The sequence below is a fragment of the Triticum aestivum genome, chromosome 7B (genome assembly GCF_018294505.1).
Source record: "Triticum aestivum cultivar Chinese Spring chromosome 7B, IWGSC CS RefSeq v2.1, whole genome shotgun sequence".
Taxonomy (NCBI): Eukaryota; Viridiplantae; Streptophyta; class Magnoliopsida; order Poales; family Poaceae; genus Triticum; species Triticum aestivum.
Genome location: NC_057813.1, coordinates 182,881,375 through 182,889,780, shown reverse-complemented (window position 1 = coordinate 182,889,780; position 8,406 = coordinate 182,881,375). Strand labels below are relative to the sequence as shown.

Below are 8,406 nucleotides of genomic sequence, written 5' to 3'. Positions count from 1 at the left end.
TTTTCTCTCTTAAAAAAATCAAATTTCAAGTTGGTTGAAGACTTTGAAGTCGTCCTATTTTAGTCGGTGTGAAAACGCTGGAATTCTCCCAATTTTGCTCTTGCAAATTTCTTGCACTTTTCTGCGAAGTGCTTAGGAATTTCTTTGTGCAAAATGCTCCATGCGAGGTTGAACGATCAACGTTAAAGGTCGGTGCAGAAGGGCTCGGGCCGGACGGGCGAGAGGTTGTCGACGGAGCAACTGGCCATGGTGGAGAAGAACGACCTCGTTGTACAAGTCAATGGCATCGGCACCGCGGAGAAGGAGGAGATCAGGACGCCAAGAGTGAATCAGGGTAAATTAACCGCCTACGTGGCAATGCACAATCATCACTGAAACCAAAAAAATGGATGGGGTGATTTATGCCACAAATTTGCTTAAATTGCGTAAAAATGTGGGGAAAACTGTTAAATGGATTATTTCTGTCACAAACATGAAACTAGAGGTAAAAATGCAATTCACTATTTCTACTATGTTAAAATGTCTAGCTCTAAGGGCATCTCCAATGACAGACCCCTACAGCGGACATGATATTTGTCCGTTGACTGATCCGGATGGTTTTTAGAGATGGGATACAAGTCGGTCATCCAACATATATCTCAAATTTTTGTTTCTATTACCTTAACTTGATAAGAAAAAGAAAATAGTTTGATAAAAGCACCTGACAACCTTCACTGAATCACAGGAAGTTTTAGCAACCTCCCGCCAAAGCTAGTAATGTTTGGCTAGCAACCTTCCACCGTTGAAGCACTTGAAGCTTTAAATAGTTTAGCAACCTTTCGACGAAGTTAGCGCTAGTCACCGTGTGATTAGTGGCTTCCGCGCCCGTAGTAGGATTCCACCAAACGCCAAGCTAATTATCTTTCGGACAAAGAGGAGAGAGGTACGAAAGGTACGAGGTGGCTTTTGATTGGCTAGGCCGGTGTCCAGACTTCCGCAAAGCCTTCCTTGTTTGCTTTCGGTTTGCGGGATTTCGAACAGATGGATTGGTCTGTGGGCATATGCGGGACGACGTTAAATGGCAAAGTGCATGCAGACAGCTCGGTCCAAACACTTGTGGGCGATTTGAGAGTCCGATTTGGAGATGCCCTAAAGCCATTCTCAATTTCACCATGAAACATGGCATATAGTATTTTTAGTTTTTTACACCTTCGCCACAAGTTAGCTTCAAAATCTTGCATGGCAACCATCTCCTCCCATGTAAGAGCATCTATAGTCAGGCGCCTCAAACCCCCCTCAAACGACCGGGCAGACGGCCCGATCACTGACCGATAAAAAAAAAAGCAATCTAGACGGGCGCTCAAGCCGGCCTCAATCGCCCAGGCTGACCGGTAACTCTCATATCCAACCCAAATCTGAGGCGGGCATGGGGAGGCCCAGGCGCGCCCACCACGTTGAACTAACATGCGGGTCCCCCAAGAAAACACTTTGAAACCCAGCGGTCTGAAGCTCGTCTCCTCTGATGGACCGATGGTGTCGCATGTTGGCACTCCGGCGGACTGCACAAGGCCCCTAGCCCTACTTTTTCAGGCGGACGCCGACATTGAAACTCTACCCGTCCACATTTCCTCTCCTCCCTTCCGTCACCGCCACTTTCCAATCGTCGTCCACCTCCACATTTTCACTCGTCGGCTGCCACCATAATCAGGTATCCATGCCACCACGCCGACGGGTTAGGAGCTACCCTTATCTAACGTTGGAGCGCCGACTGCAGCTCCTTGAGCAGATCCAGACAAGGCGTGAAGCCCAGATCGCTGCAGGGCTACCTCCGGACGCGGTGGGTCATGAGGAGGAGGAGGCGGAGCAGGAGGAGGACAAGGACGACGCCGGTGACATGGATCTGCATGCAATCTTCGATTCCCTTTAGTCGGAGGCGAAGGCAGAGGCCAACCATTGTATCATCCAGGCGAAGCAGGAAGCGGATGCCGACAACATGCTTGCCTATATGGATGAGGAGGAGGAGCCGGAGCCCTCCTACACGCCCATCACCCGGCGCCCGACACGGATATCATGGACATCTTCAACAAAGCAACATAGTTGGGCTAGTGTGATTTGCGTAGTACGTAGGATTTATTTTGCATGCTTTGTATGGATCTAAGAGCATCTCTAACAGATTTGGTACACCCACGCCCCGCAAAAATAGTTTATGGGGGCATGTAAACTTTTTTGCGGTACCGCGAGCCCTCCGGCGCGAAAACAGATCCCGGGCTCGCGGTATCGAAAATAAAATCATAGGACAAATATTGACAAGTTTATCATCACTAGTTCATATCTAGTTCATCATCATATATATACATCACTAGTTCATCATCATACTAGTCCATCACATCCAAAAACATGCGCAACATACGAGGTATCAAGTTTAGCCTTACAAATGTGCGATCGAACAAAAACAAAAGATGCTCAAATGACATAGAGAAATCAAGAAACATCATCATTGTTGCGAAGAACGTCGCCGCCACCACCTCCCATAGCACCTCCATTGCCATCATCCACATTGCCCGGAGAGTGAGCACCACCATCCTCAAGAACTTGAGCCGAAGAATGAGCACTGGTGGAGTCGCCATGAATGGGGAGGTCGTGGCTGGCCGGAGGCGGAGGAGGAGCCCGGCCTCTTGATGTGATCGCCTTCTTCCTCAGGGCCTTCGCCCCGCGCACCCATCGGGCCGGTGGAGGCGGTCTTCCTCCTCCCGCCCGCAACCTTGACCGAAGGAACTGGAGCGGGGCCTGATACGTCTCCAACGTATCTATATTTTTTGATTGCCCCATGCTATTATATTACTTTTTTTGGATGTTTATGGGCTTTACTTTACACTTTTATATTATTTTTGGGACTAACCTACTAACCGGAGGCCCAACCCGTATTGATGTTTGCCTATTTCAGTGTTTCGAAGAAAAGGAATATCAAACGGGGTCCAAACAGAATGAAACCTTCGGGGCGATCTTTTTGGAACAAACGTGATCCAGGGGACTTGGAGTGCAAGTCAAGAAGCAATCGAGGAGGCCACGAGGGTGGAGGGCGTGCCCCTCCCCCTACTGGGCACGCCCCCTATCTCGTGGGCCCCTCGGGCATCCACCGGCCTACTTCTTCCTCCTATATATACCCACGTACCCCGAGAACATCAGAGGCGACCACGAAAAACTATTTCCACCACCGTAACCTTCTGTATCCGCGAGATCCCGTCTTGGAGCCTTCGCCGACGCTCCGCCAGAGGGGGAATCGACCACGGAGGGCTTCTACATCAATACCATAGCCTCTCCGATGAGTTGTGAGTAGTTTACCACAGACCTTCGGGTCCATAGTTATTAGCTAGATGGCTTCTTCTCTCTTTTTGGATCTCAATACCATGTTGATAGCACATTTATGCATATAGTATCTTTAGCCTTTTTGAGTCACAAATTAAACATATGATCTCAGTAATCACTCATAAAGTATGCATTCTTATTGAAATATTCTTATTATGATATAGTTACAACACTTCTTCATATTTTGCAGAACCGGTGCGTTTAGGCACCCAAACTTCTTCGAAAGTGGTTTCTACACTTAATCAGGGATCAACTTGGAGAAGGATTCAGCTCTGGAGGGGGCAAACTGAAAAGTGCTAGAAGAGGTCTTGCGCATCCTGTCAGACAGAGTGAAGGGAGGGGCTGATGGCGTGCATGAGAAGGGGCTGGTCTGCGTGACCGATCAGACGCCCGTCTGATCCCATGCGCGACTGAACCACGAAGAGGAGGAGTGGGGGGGGGGTCGAAGGAAAAAGAACCAGGGGGCTGACTGCTCTCGCTCTCCACGCTGCTCACCTACCACCAGATCGAACGAGAGGAACACCAGATCGAAGGAGGGAGAAAAGGGGATCGAGGGAAGCGAGAAGGAGAACCAGATCGAATCCACTGATCCTCTCCAACGACTTCTCGGTGTTCTGCTGCGAGGCTTCTCCGTCCTGACCGACTGCTGTTGCTCGTCTCCAACACCTACGCCCGTGCCGCTCTGCTCCAACATCGACGCCCGCGCCGCTCTGCTTCAACTCCGACGACCGCCGCTGCGGCATCTCCTGCGGGGCGCCGGACACCAGGTGGTTCTCTGCTTCAGGTGGTCGGCTGACCTCCCGCGAAGGCCACCATGATTCCTCCCCAAGGCCGGGCCCTCCGCTGCTGATCTTCACCAAGTCCTCTTCACCACGCTGCAGCTCAACCCCAAGGATCCTCTTCTGCTACTCTTCTTCGCCTGCAACTTCTACAGCTTTGAATCGAGGATCATCAAGACCCATAGGCTCTGAACCTCTCTCTTCTCCTGTTACTGTTTTCTGAATATATGCACTGTTGGATCTGAATATTGCTCTGTTTCCTATGTATCCTTGCTGAAATCTCATGTATTCTTGCTGGATGGTTGTGACACTTGCTGAATATTAAGTTAGTAGTTATTCTCCTGTGAGCTGCTGTCACTTTAATTGATTGCATGAGTGTGTGTGATGTCTGAACCATTTACCTTTGCTGCATATTATTTTTGTTTTACCTTGCTCTAGTAATTGCTTGTTGTCACTACTGTTTGATTCATCTGTCCGGTTATTCTGAATGTTTCGAGTGTGTGCTTCGAAGTTCTAGATCCCTGTGGAGAACACGACATCCGTAGTTTGGGCGTAAAAACCCCGCTATATTACAAATCATCATTTTGGCGCCGTTGTCGGGGATCTAAATTTCATTAGCACATTAGTAGAAGCAGATCAGAATTTATTTTAGGTCGATTACGTAGTATTGCTAGCAACTAACCATTTCCTAACATTGTCTGCAGTTTTGAGAAAACTAGCATGCGTTAATTTCAGGAACTTTACAGGAAATTGTCTTATGCTTCAACCTGAACATTCACTAGAGCCATTTGATCCAGAAATTGAAAGGACTTTATTGAGAAGAAGAAGAGAGAATCAAACACGGTTTCAAGTTGCTGAAACTTTGGAAGATCAAGAAGAAGAAAAGATGTCTGATCCAGTACCTTTGCTCAGGGACTTGTGGATCCCAAGAGATCATGGGATACCAGGAGAAATGGTGCAACCAATTATTCAGGCGAACAATTTTGAATTGAAGCTTGCTCTGATTAACATGGTACAACAGTCCAGATTTGGTGGAACAGCTTTAGAAGACCCACATGAGCATATAAGGACTTTCTTGGAGTATTGTAACACCCTCAAGCAAAATGGAGTTTCACCGACTGCTATCAGATTATCACTATTTCCATTTTCCTTGAGAGATGGAGCAAGAGTATGGCTTCACTCATTGCCTGAACATCTGAAGGATACTTGGGAGACTTTATTGCAGACATTTCTTGAGAGATACTTTCCACCAACAAAGCTGCTGAATACAGGGACAAGTTAACAAGGTTCACTCAATATGATGGAGAGAGTTTGTATGACGCATGGCAAAGATTCAACTCTTTAATCAGAATGTGTCCTCATCATGGTTTAGAAAGATGGCTGGTGCTACAAACCTTTTACAAAGGACTGTCTACTCAGACTAGAGCTTTTGTCGATTCTGCTGTTGGAGGAGGAATCATGAACAAAACCCTTGATGAAGCATTTGCATTGATTGAAAGTATGGCGTCTCATCATTTTCCAATGGTCAAGTGAAAGAGCAATAGCACCACCACATCCTGGTGTGTACAATGTGTCTGCAAATGATAGCATGGCGGCTCAGATTGACATCTTAAACAAGAAGATGGATAGTATCATGTCAAATTGCATCGGTACATCTGTAGCTTCAGTAAGTGTGCCTCAAATGTGTGATGTATGTGGCCAAGCAGGTCATCCTTCAACAGACCTTCTATTCAGCAATTGGATCATCGGTTTCAGAAGTCAGTTATGCCCAAAGTCAAGGTCCATTCTCAAACAGCTACAATCCTTCTTGGAGGAATCATCCAAACTTGTCGTACAAGAACAATCAGTCATATGCAAGTGGATCGACAATACAAGGAAATTGACCACCAAATCATCCAAGTCAATTTCAAGTGCCGAGGCAGAATGAACAACAAAATGTTCAGTCAAATGGAATGGAGGAAATCATGAAAATGCAGTTGGAATTGATGAGCAAGATGACAAATGAAGTTAATGGCTTAAAGGATACTGTTAAGATGCTTGTGAGCAAAATGGATAGTATGGTGGGAGAAAATGAAGCAAGGCTGCCTGCACAACCAATTCCAAACCCGAAAGCTCACTGTGGGGCAATATCTTCAGTTGATGCAGTGACTACAAGGAGTGGAGTTATGTCAGGACCATTACTACCTACTCCGAAGACATATGTCCCTCCTGCTATGAGGCCAAGTTCATCCGGAACTCCACCTTCAACATCATCAGAGAAACTAAAGGAGAAAGAGGTTGATAACCGAATTGAAACTGAAGTCGAATTTCCTGGTTTTCAAACAAGAGCTGAGCCTTTGCTAGAGGAAGCAATAACAACCAACAACATTCCTTTTCCTGAGCGGTTCAACAAATCCAAAGATGACAAGCAATTTGCCAAATTCTTGGAAACTATGAAGGGAGTTCAGATTACCATTCCTATTCTTGAAGCTGTCCTGCATGTTCCAATGTATGCCAAATATTTCAAGGAATTGCTAACAAAGAAAAGAAGCATGTCTGAGCCAGAAGTAGTGACTTTATCAAAGGAATGTAGTGCGATAATTCAGAATTCCATGCCTGAAAAATTGGATGATCCAGGAAGCTTTTGTGTTCCATGTGTGATTGGAAACAAAACTTACAGTGCCCTGTGTGATTTGGGCTCAAGTGTTAGTGTGTTACCACATTCAGTTAGCAAAAGGAAGATCTTGGGAGAATTAAATCCAACAGCCATAACTCTTCAGTTAGCTGACAGAACATATAGGAAACCTGTTGGAATTCTTGAGGAGTTCCAATCAAAGTTGGGAAGTTTGCTTATCCGGTTGACTTTGTAGTGCTAGATATGGAGGACAAAAGTGAGGCTGTGATCCTTGGAAGACCACTTTTGGCCACAGCTGGTGCACTTATTGATGTCCAAGAAGCTAAATTGAGCCTGAGGTTTGGAAATGAAAAGGTGGAGTTTGACATGAAGCATGCAACACATGTTCCACAAGAAGAAAAGCGCTGCTACAGAATTGATACACTACAGAAATGTGTGGAAGAAGGCTATGAAGAGAGGTATGGAAGTAATTGTTGTGAAGTAGTTGAGGAGGACAATAGTGAAATCAGATATGAAGAAATCAGACCTGTTAGCATATTGGAAAGCAGTACAAGGCCACTAGAGAAGATGCAACCAAGGCAAATCGAAATGAAACAACTTCCAGAAAGTTTGAAATATGCATTCTTAGATAATGACAATCAGTGGCCAATTATCGTGAATAGGAGTTGACGGAAAGGCAAATAAAAGGGCTTCAAGCAGTTTTGCAAAAGTACAAGGATGTTATTGGATATTCAATTGATGATATGAAAGGGATAAATCATGCTGTCTGCTCTCATAGGATTTACTTGAAAGAAAGCAGTGTACCAATTAGAGAAAGTCAAAGAAGATTAAATCCCCATTTGCAAGAAGTTGTTAAAAAGGAGATTCTTAAATTGCTCTCTGCCGATATCATATACCCAATTTTGGACAGCGAGTGGGTGAGTCCCATTCACATGGTGCCCAAGAAAGGAGGAATAACTATCATTGAAAATGAACAAGGGCAAACGATTCCTAGTAGGACTGTCACAGGGTGGAGAATGGTCAATGATTTCAGAAAGTTAAATGAAGTGACGAGGAAGGACCATTTTCCTTTACCTTTCATTGACCAAATGCTGGAAAGGCTTGCCGGGCATGAATATTCCTGCTGCTTAGATGGGTATTCAGGATTCTTGCAAATCCCAATTCATCCGGATGATCAATATAAAACAACTTTCACTTGCCCATACGGAACATTTGCTTACAAAAGACTAGCCTATGGACTTTGTAATGCACCCCAACATTTCAAAGGTTTATGCTCTCTATATTCTCTGATATGATAGGAATCAAAGTGGAGGTGTTCAGAGATGATATTACAGTCGTTGGGAAAAGTTATGAGGATTGCTTGAATAATTTGGCAGCAGTTCTTCAGAGGTGTTCAGAACACAATCTAGTCTTAAACTGGGAGAAGTGTCAGTTCCTTGTAAAGGAAGGAATTATTTTGGGACATTTGGTATCTGAAAGAGGAATTGAGGTTGATCAAGCAAAAGTTGAAGTAATATCAAAACTTCCACCACCTGTAAATGTGAAGGGAGTAAGGAGCTTTTTGGGACATGCTGGGTTCTATAGAAGATTCATAAAGGATTTCTCCAAGATAGCCAAACCCCTCACTAATCTCCTAAACAATGATGTTAAGTTCAACTTTGATGCAGA

At 45.2% G+C, this 8,406-nt stretch overlaps 1 non-coding gene across 1 annotated transcript; it reads right to left on the bottom strand.

Moving 5' to 3' along the window:
- Nucleotides 1-5,387: 5,387 nt before the first annotated feature.
- Nucleotides 5,388-5,494, bottom strand: LOC123163326 (small nucleolar RNA R71). The gene has a single exon (XR_006481845.1). It is a non-coding gene; the product is annotated as a small nucleolar RNA R71 (small nucleolar RNA).
- Between the last annotated feature and the right edge of the window lie 2,912 nt (nt 5,495-8,406).